Raw genomic sequence first — 14,844 nt, forward strand, 5'->3', positions numbered from 1 at the left:
ACAGAGGGGCTGAAACAGATGGGCTGAAACAGAGAGCCTGAAACAGAGGGCGAGAAACAGAGGGGCTGAAACAGAGGGCGACAAACAGAGGGGCCGAAACAGAGGGGCTGAAACAGAGGGCGAGAAACAGAGGGGCTGAAACAGAGGGGCTGAATCAGAGGGGCTGAAACAGAGGCTAGAAACAGAGGGGCTGAAACAGAGGGGCTGAAACAGAGGGGCTGAAACAGAGGGGCTGAAACAGAGGGCGAGAAACAGACGGGCTGAAACAGAGGGCGAGAAGCAGAGGGGCTGAAACAGAGGGGCTGAAACAGAAGGGCTGAAACAGAGGGGCTGAAACAGAGGGCGAGAAACAGAGGGGCTGAATCAGAGGGTCTGTATCAGAGGGGCTGAAACAGAGGGGCTGAAACAGAGGGCGAGAAACAGAGGGGCTGAAACAGCGGGCGAGAAACAGAGGGCGAGAAACAGAGGGGCTGAAACACAGGGGCTGAAACAGACGGGCTGAAACATAGAGCCTGAAACAGAGGGCGAGAAACAGAGGGGCTGAAACAGAGGGCGAAAAACAGAGGGGCCGAAACAGAGGGCAAGAAACAGAAGGGGAGAAACCGAGGGCGAGAAACAGAGGGGCTGAAACAGAGGGGCTGAATCAGAGGAGCTGAAACAGAGGGGCTGAAACAGAGGGCTAGAAACAGAGGGGCTGAAACAGAGGGCGAGAAACAGAGCGGCTGAAACAGAGGGGCTGAAATAGAGGGGCTGAAACAGAGGGGCTGAAACATAGGGCGAGAAACAGAGGGGCTGAAACAGAGGGCGAGAAACAGAGGGGCTGAAACAGAGGGCGAAAAACAGAAGGGCCGAAACAGAGGGGCTGAAACAGAGGGGCTGAAACCGAGGGCGAGAAACAGAAGGGCTGAAACAGAGGGCGAGAAGCAGAGGGGCTGAAACAGAGGGGCTGAAACAAAAGGGCTGAAACAGAGGGGCTGAAACAGAGGGCGAGAAACAGAGGGGCTGAATCAGAGGAGCTGAATCAGAGGGGCTGAAACAGAGGGGCTGAAACAGAGGGCGAGAAACAGAGGGGCTGAAACAGCGGGCGAGAAACAGAGGGCGAGAAACAGAGGGGCTGAAACCGAGGGGCTGAAACAGATGGGCTGAAACAGAGAGCCTGAAACAGAGGGCGAGAAACAGAGGGGCTGAAACAGAGGGCGAAAAACAGAAGGGCCGAAACAGAGGGCAAGAAACAGAGGGGGAGAAACCGTGGGCGAGAAACAGAGGGGCTGAAACAGAGGGGCTGAATCAGAGGGGCTGAAACAGAGGGGCTGAAACAGAGGGCTAGAAACAGAGGGGCTGAAACAGAGGGCGAGAAACAGAGGGGCTGAATCAGTGGGGCTGAAACAGAGGGGCTGAATCAGAGGGGCTGAAACAGAGGGCGAGAAACAGAGGGGCTGAAACAGAGGGCGAGAAGCAGAGGGGCTGAAACAGAGGGCGACAAACAGAGGGGCTGAAACAGAGGGCGAGTAAGAGAGGGGCTGAAACAGAGGGGCTGAAACAGAGGGCGAGAAACAGAGGTGCTGAAACAGAGGGCGAGAAACAGAGGGGCTGAAACAGAGGGCGAGAAACAGAGGGGCTGAAACAGAGGGGCTGAAACAGAGGGTGAGAAACAGAGGGGCTGAAACAGAGGGCGAAAAACAGAGGGGCAGAAACAGAGGGCGAGAAACAGAGGGTGAGAAACAGAGAGGCTGAAACAGAGGGGCTGAAACAGAGGGGCTGAATGAGAGGGGCTGAAACAGAGGGGCTGAAACAGAGGTTCTGAAACAGAGGGGCTGAATCAGAGGGGGTGATTCAGAGGTGCTGAAACAGAGGGGCTGAATCAGCGGGGCTGAAACAGAGGGCGAGAAACAGAGGGGCTGAAACAGAGGGGCTGAAACAGAGGGCGAGAAACAGAGGGGCTGAAACAGAGGGGCTGAAACAGAGGGGCTGAAACAGAGGGCGAGAAACAGAGGGGCTGAAACAGATCGGCTGAAACAGAGGGGCTGAAACAGAGGGGCTGAATCAGAGGGGCTGATTCAGAGGGGCTGAAACTGAGGGGCTGAATCAGCGGGGCTGAAACAGAGGGCAAGAAACAGAGGGAAGGAAACAGAGGGCGAGAAACAGAGGGGCTGAAACAGAGGGCGAGAAAGAGAGGGGCTGACACAGAGGGGCTGAAACAGAGGGGCTGAAACAGAGGGGCTGAAACAGAGGGGGAGAAACAGAGGGGATGAAACAGAGGGCGAGAAACAGAGGTGCTGAAACAGTGGGCGAGAAACAGAGTGGCTGAAACAGAGGGGCTGGAACAGAGGGGCTGAAACAGAGGGGCTGAAACAGAGGGCGAGAAACAGAGGGGCTGAAACAGAGGGGCTGAATCAGAGGGGCTGAAACAGAGGGGCTGAAACAGAGGCTAGAAACAGAGGGGCTGAAACAGAGGGCGAGAAACAGAGGGGCTGAAACAGAGGGGCTGAAACAGAGGGGCTGAAACAGAGGGGCTGAAACAGAGGGCGAGAAACAGAGGGGCTGAAACAGAGGGGCTGAAACAGAAGGGCTGAAACAGAGGGGCTGAAACAGAGGGCGAGAAACAGAGGGGCTGAATCAGAGGGGCTGAGTCAGAGGGGCTGAAACAGAGGGGCTGAAACAGAGGGCGAGAAACAGAGGGGCTGAAACAGCGGGCGAGAAACAGAGGGCGAGAAACAGAGGGGCTGAAACACAGGGGCTGAAACTGACGGGCTGAAACAGAGAGCCTGAAACAGAGGGCGAGAAACAGAGGGGCTGAAACAGAGGGCGAAAAACAGAGGGGCCGAAACAGAGGGCAAGAAACAGAGGTTGAGAAACCGAGGGCGAGAAACAGAGGGGCTGAAACAGAGGGGCTGAAACAGAGGGGCTGAAACAGAGGGGCTGAATCAGTGGGGCTGAAAGAGAGGGGCTGAATCAGAGGGGCTGAAACAGAGGGCGAGAAACAGAGGGGCTGAAACAGAGGGGCTGATACAGAGGGCGAGTAAGAGAGGGGCTGAAACAGAGGGGCTGAACCAGAGGGCGAGAAACAGAGGTGCTGAAACAGAGGGCAAGAAAGAGAGGGGCTGAAACAGAGGGCGAGAAACAGAGGGGCTGAAACAGAGGGCGAGAAACAGAGGGGCTGAAACAGAGGGGCTGAAACAGAGTGTGAGAAACAGAGGGGCTGAAACAGAGGGCGAAAAACAGAGGGGCTGAAACAGAGGGCGAGAAACAGAGGGTGAGAAAAAGAGGGTCTGAAACAGAGGGGCTGAAACAGAGGGGCTGAATCAGAGGGGCTGAAACAGAGGGGCTGAAACAGAGGGGCTGAAACAGAGGGCGAGAAACAGAGGGGCTGAAACAGAGGGCGAGAAACAGAGGGGCTGAAACAGAGGGGCTGAAACAGAGTGTGAGAAACAGAGGGGCTGAAACAGAGGGCGAAAAACAGAGGGGCTGAAACAGAGGGCGAGAAACAGAGGGTGAGAAAAAGAGGGTCTGAAACAGAGGGGCTGAAACAGAGGGGCTGAATCAGAGGGGCTGAAACAGAGGGGCTGAAACAGAGGGCGAGAAACAGAGGGGCTGAAACAGAGGGGCTGAAACAGAGGGGCTGAAACAGAGGGGCTGAAACAGAGGGCGAGAAACAGACGGGCTGAAACAGAGGGCGAGAAGCAGAGGGGCTGAAACAGAGGGGCTGAAACGGAAGGGCTGAAACAGAGGGGCTGAAACAGAGGGCGAGAAACAGAGGGGCTGAAACGGAGGGCGAGAAACAGAGGGGCTGAAACAGAGGGCGAGAAACAGAGGGGCTGAAACAGAGGGGCTGAAACAGAGTGTGAGAAACAGAGGGGCTGAAACAGAGGGCGAAAAACAGAGGGGCTGAAACAGAGGGCGAGAAACAGAGGGTGAGAAAAAGAGGGTCTGAAACAGAGGGGCTGAAACAGAGGGGCTGAATCAGAGGGGCTGAAACAGAGGGGCTGAAACAGAGGGCGAGGAACAGAGGGGCTGAAACAGAGGGGCTGAAACAGAGGGTCTGAAACAGAGGGGCTGAAACAGAGGGCGAGAAACAGACGGGCTGAAACAGAGGGCGAGAAGCAGAGTGGCTGAAACAGAGGGGCTGAAACGGAAGGGCTGAAACAGAGGGGCTGAAACAGAGGGCGAGAAACAGAGGGGCTGAATCAGAGGGGCTGAATCAGAGGGGCTGAAACAGAGGGGCTGAAACAGAGGGCGAGAAACAGAGGGGCTGAAACAGCGGGCGAGAAACAGAGGGTGAGAAACAGAGGGGCTGAAACAGAGGGGCTGAAACAGATGGGCTGAAACAGAGAGCCTGAAACAGAGGGCGAGAAATAGAGGGGCTGAAACAGAGGGCGAAAAAAACAGGGGCCGAAACAGGGGGCAAGAAACAGAGGGGGAGAAACCGAGGGCGAGAAACAGAGGGGCTGAATCAGAGGGGCTGAAACAGAGGGGCTGAAACAGAGGGCTAGAAACAGAGGGGCTGAAACAGAGGGCGAGAAACAGAGGGGCTGAAACAGAGGGGCTGAAACAGAGGGGCTGAAACAGAGGGGCTGAAACAGAGGGCGAGAAACAGAGGGGCTGAAACAGAGGGCGAGAAGCAGAGGGGCTGAAACAGAGGGGTTAAACAAAAGGGCTGAAACAGAGGGGCTGAAACAGAGGGCGAGAAACAGAGGGGCTGAATCAGAGGGGCTGAATCAGAGGGGCTGAAACAGAGGGGCTGAAACAGAGGGCGAAAAACAGAGGGGCTGAAACAGCGGGCGAGAAACAGAGGGCGAGAAACAGAGGGGCTGAAACAGAGGGGCTGAAACAGATGGGCTGAAACAGAGAGCCTGAAACAGAGGGCGAGAAACAGAGGGGCTGAAACAGAGGGCGAAAAACAGAGGGGCCGAAACAGAGGGGCTGAAACAGAGGGCGAGAAACAGAGGGGCTGAAACAGAGGGGCTGAATCAGAGGGGCAGAAACAGAGGCTAGAAACAGAGGGGCTGAAACAGAGGGGCTGAAACAGAGGGGCTGAAACAGAGGGGCTGAAACAGAGGGCGAGAAACAGACGGGCTGAAACAGAGGGCGAGAAGCAGAGGGGCTGAAACAGAGGGGCTGAAACAGAAGGGCTGAAACAGAGGGGCTGAAACAGAGGGCGAGAAACAGAGGGGCTGAATCAGAGGGTCTGAATCAGAGTGGCTGAAACAGAGGGGCTGAAACAGAGGGCGAGAAACAGAGGGGCTGAAACAGCGGGCGAGAAACAGAGGGCGAGAAACAGAGGGGCTGAAACACAGGGGCTGAAACAGACGGGCTGAAACAGAGAGCCTGAAACAGAGGGCGAGAAACAGAGGGGCTGAAACAGAAGGGCTGAAACAGAGGGTGAGAAACAGAGGGGCTGAAACAGAGGGCGAAAAACAGAGGGGCTGAAACAGAGGGGCTGAAACAGAAGGGCTGAAACAGAGGGGCTGAAACAGAGGGCGAGAAACAGAGGGGCTGAATCAGAGGGGCTGAGTCAGAGGGGCTGAAACAGAGGGGCTGAAACAGAGGGCGAGAAACAGAGGGGCTGAAACAGCGGGCGAGAAACAGAGGGCGAGAAACAGAGGGGCTGAAACACAGGGGCTGAAACTGACGGGCTGAAACAGAGAGCCTGAAACAGAGGGCGAGAAACAGAGGGGCTGAAACAGAGGGCGAAAAACAGAGGGGCCGAAACAGAGGGCAAGAAACAGAGGTTGAGAAACCGAGGGCGAGAAACAGAGGGGCTGAAACAGAGGGGCTGAAACAGAGGGGCTGAATCAGTGGGGCTGAAAGAGAGGGGCTGAATCAGAGGGGCTGAAACAGAGGGCGAGAAACAGAGGGGCTGAAACAGAGGGCGAGAAACAGAGGGGCTGATACAGAGGGCGAGTAAGAGAGGGGCTGAAACAGAGGGGCTGAACCAGAGGGCGAGAAACAGAGGTGCTGAAACAGAGGGCAAGAAAGAGAGGGGCTGAAACAGAGGGCGAGAAACAGAGGGGCTGAAACAGAGGGCGAGAAACAGAGGGGCTGAAACAGAGGGGCTGAAACAGAGTGTGAGAAACAGAGGGGCTGAAACAGAGGGCGAAAAACAGAGGGGCTGAAACAGAGGGCGAGAAACAGAGGGTGAGAAAAAGAGGGTCTGAAACAGAGGGGCTGAAACAGAGGGGCTGAATCAGAGGGGCTGAAACAGAGGGGCTGAAACAGAGGGGCTGAAACAGAGGGCGAGAAACAGAGGGGCTGAAACAGAGGGCGAGAAACAGAGGGGCTGAAACAGAGGGGCTGAAACAGAGTGTGAGAAACAGAGGGGCTGAAACAGAGGGCGAAAAACAGAGGGGCTGAAACAGAGGGCGAGAAACAGAGGGTGAGAAAAAGAGGGTCTGAAACAGAGGGGCTGAAACAGAGGGGCTGAATCAGAGGGGCTGAAACAGAGGGGCTGAAACAGAGGGCGAGAAACAGAGGGGCTGAAACAGAGGGGCTGAAACAGAGGGGCTGAAACAGAGGGGCTGAAACAGAGGGCGAGAAACAGACGGGCTGAAACAGAGGGCGAGAAGCAGAGGGGCTGAAACAGAGGGGCTGAAACGGAAGGGCTGAAACAGAGGGGCTGAAACAGAGGGCGAGAAACAGAGGGGCTGAAACGGAGGGCGAGAAACAGAGGGGCTGAAACAGAGGGCGAGAAACAGAGGAGCTGAAACAGAGGGGCTGAAACAGAGTGTGAGAAACAGAGGGGCTGAAACAGAGGGCGAAAAACAGAGGGGCTGAAACAGAGGGCGAGAAACAGAGGGTGAGAAAAAGAGGGTCTGAAACAGAGGGGCTGAAACAGAGGGGCTGAATCAGAGGGGCTGAAACAGAGGGGCTGAAACAGAGGGCGAGGAACAGAGGGGCTGAAACAGAGGGGCTGAAACAGAGGGTCTGAAACAGAGGGGCTGAAACAGAGGGCGAGAAACAGACGGGCTGAAACAGAGGGCGAGAAGCAGAGTGGCTGAAACAGAGGGGCTGAAACGGAAGGGCTGAAACAGAGGGGCTGAAACAGAGGGCGAGAAACAGAGGGGCTGAATCAGAGGGGCTGAATCAGAGGGGCTGAAACAGAGGGGCTGAAACAGAGGGCGAGAAACAGAGGGGCTGAAACAGCGGGCGAGAAACAGAGGGTGAGAAACAGAGGGGCTGAAACAGAGGGGCTGAAACAGATGGGCTGAAACAGAGAGCCTGAAACAGAGGGCGAGAAATAGAGGGGCTGAAACAGAGGGCGAAAAAAACAGGGGCCGAAACAGGGGGCAAGAAACAGAGGGGGAGAAACCGAGGGCGAGAAACAGAGGGGCTGAATCAGAGGGGCTGAAACAGAGGGGCTGAAACAGAGGGCTAGAAACAGAGGGGCTGAAACAGAGGGCGAGAAACAGAGGGGCTGAAACAGAGGGGCTGAAACAGAGGGGCTGAAACAGAGGGGCTGAAACATAGGGCGAGAAACAGAGGGGCTGAAACAGAGGGCGAGAAGCAGAGGGGCTGAAACAGAGGGGTTAAACAAAAGGGCTGAAACAGAGGGGCTGAAACAGAGGGCGAGAAACAGAGGGGCTGAATCAGAGGGGCTGAATCAGAGGGGCTGAAACAGAGGGGCTGAAACAGAGGGCGAAAAACAGAGGGGCTGAAACAGCGGGCGAGAAACAGAGGGCGAGAAACAGAGGGGCTGAAACAGAGGGGCTGAAACAGATGGGCTGAAACAGAGAGCCTGAAACAGAGGGCGAGAAACAGAGGGGCTGAAACAGAGGGCGAAAAACAGAGGGGCCGAAACAGAGGGGCTGAAACAGAGGGCGAGAAACAGAGGGGCTGAAACAGAGGGGCTGAATCAGAGGGGCAGAAACAGAGGCTAGAAACAGAGGGGCTGAAACAGAGGGGCTGAAACAGAGGGGCTGAAACAGAGGGGCTGAAACAGAGGGCGAGAAACAGACGGGCTGAAACAGAGGGCGAGAAGCAGAGGGGCTGAAACAGAGGGGCTGAAACAGAAGGGCTGAAACAGAGGGGCTGAAACAGAGGGCGAGAAACAGAGGGGCTGAATCAGAGGGTCTGAATCAGAGTGGCTGAAACAGAGGGGCTGAAACAGAGGGCGAGAAACAGAGGGGCTGAAACAGCGGGCGAGAAACAGAGGGCGAGAAACAGAGGGGCTGAAACACAGGGGCTGAAACAGACGGGCTGAAACAGAGAGCCTGAAACAGAGGGCGAGAAACAGAGGGGCTGAAACAGAAGGGCTGAAACAGAGGGTGAGAAACAGAGGGGCTGAAACAAAGGGCGAAAAACAGAGGGGCTGAAACAGAGGGCGAGAAACAGAGGGGCTGAAACAGAGGGGCTGAATCAGAGGGGCTGAAACAGAGGGGCTGAAACAGAGGGGCTGAAACAGAGGGGCTGAATCAGTGGGGCTGAAACAGAGGGGCGGAATCAGAGGGGCTGAAACAGAGGGCGAGAAACAGAGGGGCTGAAACAGAGGGCGAGAAACAGAGGGGCTGAAACAGAGGGTGAGTAAGAGAGGGGCTGAAACAGAGGGGCTGAAACAGAGGGCGAGAAACAGAGGTGCTGAAACAGAGGGCGAGAAACAGAGGGGCTGAAACAGAGGGCGAGAAACAGAGGGGCTGAAACAGAGGGGCTGAAACAGAGGGTGAGAAACAGAGGGGCTGAAACAGAGGGCGAAAAACAGAGGGGCAGAAACAGAGGGCGAGAAACAGAGAGTGAGAAACAGAGGGGCTGAAACAGAGGGGCTGAAACAGAGGGGCTGAATGAGAGGGGCTGAAACAGAGGGGCTGAAACAGAGGTTCTGAAACAGAGGGGCTGAATCAGAGGGGGTGATTCAGAGGTGCTGAAACAGAGGGGCTGAATCAGCGGGGCTGAAACAGAGGGCGAGAAACAGAGGGGCTGAAACAGAGGGGCTGAAACAGAGGGCGAGAAACAGAGGGGCTGAAACAGAGGGGATAAATCAGAGGGGCTGAAACAGAGGGGCTGAAACAGAGGGCGAGAAACAGAGGGGCTGAATCAGAGGGGCTGATTCAGAGGGGCTGAAACTGAGGGGCTGAATCAGCGGGGCTGAAACAGAGGGCAAGAAACAGAGGGAAGGAAACAGAGGGCGAGAAACAGAGGGGCTGAAACAGAGGGCGAGAAAGAGAGGGGCTGACACAGAGGGGCTGAAACAGAGGGGCTGAAACAGAGGGGCTGAAACAGAGGGGGAGAAACAGAGGGGATGAAACAGAGGGCGAGAAACAGAGGTGCTGAAACAGTGGGCGAGAAACAGAGTGGCTGAAACAGAGGGGCTGGAACAGAGGGGCTGAAACACAGGGGCTGAAACAGAGGGCGAGAAACAGAGGGGCTGAAACAGAGGGGCTGAATCAGAGGGGCTGAAACAGAGGGGCTGAAACAGAGGCTAGAAACAGAGGGGCTGAAACAGAGGGCGAGAAACAGAGGGGCTGAAACAGAGGGGCTGAAACAGAGGGGCTGAAACAGAGGGGCTGAAACAGAGGGCGAGAAACAGAGGGGCTGAAACAGAGGGCGAGAAGCAGAGGGGCTGAAACAGAGGGGCTGAAACAGAAGGGCTGAAACAGAGGGGCTGAAACAGAGGGCGAGAAACAGAGGGGCTGAATCAGAGGGGCTGAGTCAGAGGGGCTGAAACAGAGGGGCTGAAACAGAGGGCGAGAAACAGAGGGGCTGAAACAGCGGGCGAGAAACAGAGGGCGAGAAACAGAGGGGCTGAAACACAGGGGCTGAAACAGACGGGCTGAAACAGAGAGCCTGAAACAGAGGGCGAGAAACAGAGGGACTGAAACAGAGGGCGAAAAACAGAGGGGCCGAAACAGAGGGCAAGAAACAGAGGGGGAGAAACCGAGGGCGAGAAACAGAGGGGCTGAAACAGAGGGGCTGAATCAGAGGAGCTGAAACAGAGGGCCTAAACAGAGGGCTAGAAACAGAGGGGCTGAAACAGAGGGCGAGAAACAGAGGGGCTGAAACAGAGGGGCTGAAACAGACGGGCTGAAACAGAGGGGCTGAAACATAGCGCGAGAAACAGAGGGGCTGAAACAGAGGGCGAGAAACAGAGGGGCTGAAACAGAGGGCGAAAAACAGAAGGGCCGAAACAGAGGGCAAGAAACAGAGGGGGAGAAACCGAGGGCGAGAAACAGAGGGGCTGAAACAGAGGGGCTGAATCAGAGGGGCTGAAACAGAGGGGCTGAAACAGAGGGCTAGAAACAGAGGGGCTGAAACAGAGGGCGAGAAACAGAGGGGCTGAAACAGAGGGGCTGAAACAGAGGGGCTGAAACAGAGGGGCTGAAACATAGGGCGAGAAACAGAGGGGCTGAAACAGAGGGCGAGAAGCAGAGGGGCTGAAACAGAGGGGCTGAAACAAAAGGGCTGAAACAGAGGGGCTGAAACAGAGGGCGAGAAACAGAGGGGCTGAATCAGAGGGGCTGAATCAGAGGGGCTGAAACAGAGGGGCTGAAACAGAGGGCGAGAAACAGAGGGGCTGAAACAGCGGGCGAGAAACAGAGGGCGAGAAACAGAGGGGCTGAAACAGAGGGGCTGAAACAGATGGGCTGAAACAGAGAGCCTGAAACAGAGGGCGAGAAACAGAGGGGCTGAAACAGAGGGCGAAAAACAGAGGGGCCGAAACAGAGGGGCTGAAACAGAGGGCGAGAAACAGAGGGGCTGAAACAGAGGGGCTGAATCAGAGGGGCTGAAACAGAGGGGTTGAAACAGAGGGGCTGAAACAGAGGGGCTGAATCAGTGGGGCTGAAACAGAGGGGCTGAATCAGAGGGGCTGAAACAGAGGGCGAGAAACAGAGGGGCTGAAACAGAGGGCGAGAAACAGAGGGGCTGAAACAGAGGGCGAGAAACAGAGGGGCTGAAACAGAGGGCGAGTAAGAGAGGGGCTGAAACAGAGGGGCTGAAACAGAGGGCGAGAAACAGAGGTGCTGAAACAGAGGGCGAGAAACAGAGGGGCTGAAACAGAGGGCGAGAAACAGAGGGGCTGAAACAGAGGGGCTGAAACAGAGGGTGAGAAACAGAGGGGCTGAAACAGAGGGCGAAAAACAGAGGGGCAGAAACAGAGGGCGAGAAACAGAGGGTGAGAAACAGAGGGGCTGAAACAGAGGGGCTGAAACAGAGGGGCTGAATGAGAGGGGCTGAAACAGAGGGGCTGAAACAGAGGTTCTGAAACAGAGGGGCTGAATCAGAGGGGGTGATTCAGAGGTGCTGAAACAGAGGGGCTGAATCAGCGGGGCTGAAACAGAGGGCGAGAAACAGAGGGGCTGAAACAGAGGGGCTGAAACAGAGGGCGAGAAACAGAGGGGCTGAAAAAGAGGGGCTGAATCAGAGGGGCTGAAACAGAGGGGCTGAAACAGAGGGCGAGAAACAGAGGGGCTGAAACAGAGGGGCTGAAACAGAGGGGCTGAAACAGAGGGGCTGAATCAGAGGGGCTGATTCAGAGGGGCTGAAACTGAGGGGCTGAATCAGCGGGGCTGAAACAGAGGGCAAGAAACAGAGGGAAGGAAACAGAGGGCGAGAAACAGAGGGGCTGAAACAGAGGGCGAGAAAGAGACGGGCTGACACAGAGGGGCTGAAACAGAGGGGCTGAAACAGAGGGGCTGAAACAGAGGGGGAGAAACAGAGGGGATGAAACAGAGGGCGAGAAATAGAGGTGCTGAAACAGTGGGCGAGAAACAGAGTGGCTGAAACAGAGGGGCTGGAACAGAGGGGCTGAAACAGAGGGGCTGAAACAGAGGGCGAGAAACAGAGGGGCTGAAACAGAGGGGCTGAATCAGAGGGGCTGAAACAGAGGGGCTGAAACAGAGGCTAGAAACAGAGGGGCTGAAACAGAGGGCGAGAAACAGAGGGGCTGAAACAGAGGGGCTGAAACAGAGGGGCTGAAACAGAGGGGCTGAAACAGAGGGCGAGAAACAGAGGGGCTGAAACAGAGGGCGAGAAGCAGAGGGGCTGAAACAGAGGGGCTCAAACAGAAGGGCTGAAACAGAGGGGCTGAAACAGAGGGCGAGAAACAGAGGGGCTGAATCAGAGGGGCTGAGTCAGAGGGGCTGAAACAGAGGGGCTGAAACAGAGGGCGAGAAACAGAGGGGCTGAAACAGCGGGCGAGAAACAGAGGGCGAGAAACAGAGGGGCTGAAACACAGGGGCTGAAACTGATGGGCTGAAACAGAGAGCCTGAAACAGAGGGCGAGAAACAGAGGGGCTGAAACAGAGGGCGAAAAACAGAGGGGCCGAAACAGAGGGCAAGAAACAGAGGTTGAGAAACCGAGGGCGAGAAACAGAGGGGCTGAAACAGAGGGGCTGAAACAGAGGGGCTGAAACAGAGGGGCTGAATCAGTGGGGCTGAAACAGAGGGGCTGAATCAGAGGGGCTGAAACAGAGGGCGAGAAACAGAGGGGCTGAAACAGAGGGCGAGAAACAGAGTGGCTGATACAGAGGGCGAGTAAGAGAGGGGCTGAAACAGAGGGGCTGAAACAGAGGGCGAGAAACAGAGGGGCTGAAACAGAGGGCAAGAAAGAGAGGGGCTGAAACAGAGGGCGAGAAACAGAGGGGCTGAAACAGAGGGCGAGAAACAGAGGGGCTGAAACAGAGGGGCTGAAACAGATTGTGAGAAACAGAGGGGCTGAAACAGAGGGCGAAAAACAGAGGGGCTGAAACAGAGGGCGAGAAAAAGAGGGTGAGAAAAAGAGGGTCTGAAACAGAGGGGCTGAAACAGAGGGGCTGAATCAGAGGGGCTGAAACAGAGGGGCTGAAACAGAGGGGCTGAAACAGAGGGCGAGAAACAGAGGGGCTGAAACAGAGGGTCTGTATCAGAGGGGCTGAAACAGAGGGGCTGAAACTTAGGGCTAGAAACAGAGGGGCTGAAACAGAGGGCGAGAAACAGAGGGGCTGAAACAGAGGGGCTGAAACAGAGGGGCTGAAACAGAGGGGCTGAAACAGAGGGCGAGAAACAGATGGGCTGAAACAGAGGGCGAGAAGCAGAGGGGCTGAAACAGAGGGGCTGAAACAGAAGGGCTGAAACAGAGGGGCTGAAACAGAGGGCGAGAAACAGAGCGGCTGAATCAGAGGGGCTGAATCAGAGGGGCTGAAACAGAGGGGCTGAAACAGAGGGCGAGAAACAGAGGGGCTGAAACAGCGGGCGAGAAACAGAGGGTGAGAAACAGAGGGGCTGAAACAGAGGGGCCGAAACAGACGGGCTGAAACAGAGAGCCTGAAACAGAGGGCGAGAAATAGAGGGGCTGAAACAGAGGGCGAAAAAAACAGGGGCCGAAACAGGGGGCAAGAAACAGAGGGGGAGAAACCGAGGGCGAGAAACAGAGGGGCTGAAACAGAGGGGCTGAAACAGAGGGGCTGAAACAGAGGGGCTGAAACAGAGGGGCTGAATCAGAGGGGGTGATTCAGAGGTGCTGAAACAGAGGGGCTGAATAAGCGGGCCTGAAACAGAGGGCGAGAAACAGAGGGGCTGAAACAGAGGGGCTGAAACAGAGGGCGAGAAACAGAGGGGCTGAAACAGAGGGGCTGAATCAGTGGGGCTGAAACAGAGGGGCTGAAACAGAGGGCGAGAAACAGAGGGGCTGAAACAGAGGGGCTGAAACAGAGGGGCTGAAACAGAGGGCGAGAAACAGAAGGGCTGAAACAGAGGGCGAGAAACAGAGGGGCTGAAACAGAGGGGCTGAAACAGAGGTGCTGAAACAGAGGGCGAGAAACATAGGGGCTGAAACAGAGGGCGAGAAACAGAGGGCGAGAAACAGAGGGGCTGAAACAGAGGGGCTGAAAGAGACGGGCTGAAACAGAGAGCCTGAAACAGAGGGCGAGAAACAGAGGGGCTGAAACGGAGGGCGAAAAACAGAGGGGCTGAACCAGAGGGCGAGAAACAGTGGGTGAGAAACAGAGGGGCTGAAACAGAGGGGCTGAAACAGAGGGGCTGAATCAGAGGGGCTGAAACAGAGGGGCTGAAACAGAGGGGCTGTAACAGAGGGGCTGAATCAGAGGGCCTGATTCAGAGGTGCTGAAACGGAGGAGCTGAATCAGGGGGGCTGAAACAGAGGGCGAGAAACAGACGGGCTGAAACAGAGGGGCTGAAACAGAGGGCGAGAAACAGAGGGGCTGAAACAGAGGGGCTGAAACAGAGGGGCTGAAACAGAGGGCGAGAAACAGAGGGGCTGAATCAGAGGGGCTGAATCAGAGGGGCTGAAACAGAGGGGCTGAAACAGAGGGCGAGAAACAGAGGGGCTGAAACAGAGGGGCTGAAACAGAGGGGCTGAAACAGAGGGCGAGAAACAGAGGGGCTGAAACAGAGGGCGAGAAACAGAGGGGCTGAAACACAGGTGCTGAAACAGAGGGGCTGAAACAGAGGGCGAGAAACAGAGGGGCTGATTCAGAGGGGCTGAATTAGAGGGGCTGAAACAGAGGGGCTGAAACAGACGGCGAGAAACAGTGGTGCTGAAACAGCGGGCGAGAAACAGAGGGCGAGAAACACAGTGGCTGAAACAGAGGGTCTGAAAGAGACGGGCTGAAACAGAGAGCCTGAAACAGAGGGCGAGAAACAGACGGGCTGAAACAGAGGGGCTGAAACAGAGGGCGAGAAACAGAGGGGCTGAAACAGAGGGGCTGAAACAGAGGGGCTGAAACAAAGGGCGAGAAACAGAGCATGAGAAACAGAGGGGCTGAAACAGAGGGGCTGAAACAGAGGGGCTTAATCAGAGGGGCTGAAACAGAGGGGCTGAATCAGAGGGGCTGAAACAGAGTGCGAGAAACAGAGGGGCTGAAACAGAGGGCGAGAAACAGAGGGGCTGAAACAGAGGGGCTGAAACAGAGGTGCTGA

The sequence above is a fragment of the Chiloscyllium punctatum genome, chromosome 21 (genome assembly GCF_047496795.1).
Source record: "Chiloscyllium punctatum isolate Juve2018m chromosome 21, sChiPun1.3, whole genome shotgun sequence".
Lineage (NCBI taxonomy): Eukaryota > Metazoa > Chordata > Chondrichthyes > Orectolobiformes > Hemiscylliidae > Chiloscyllium > Chiloscyllium punctatum.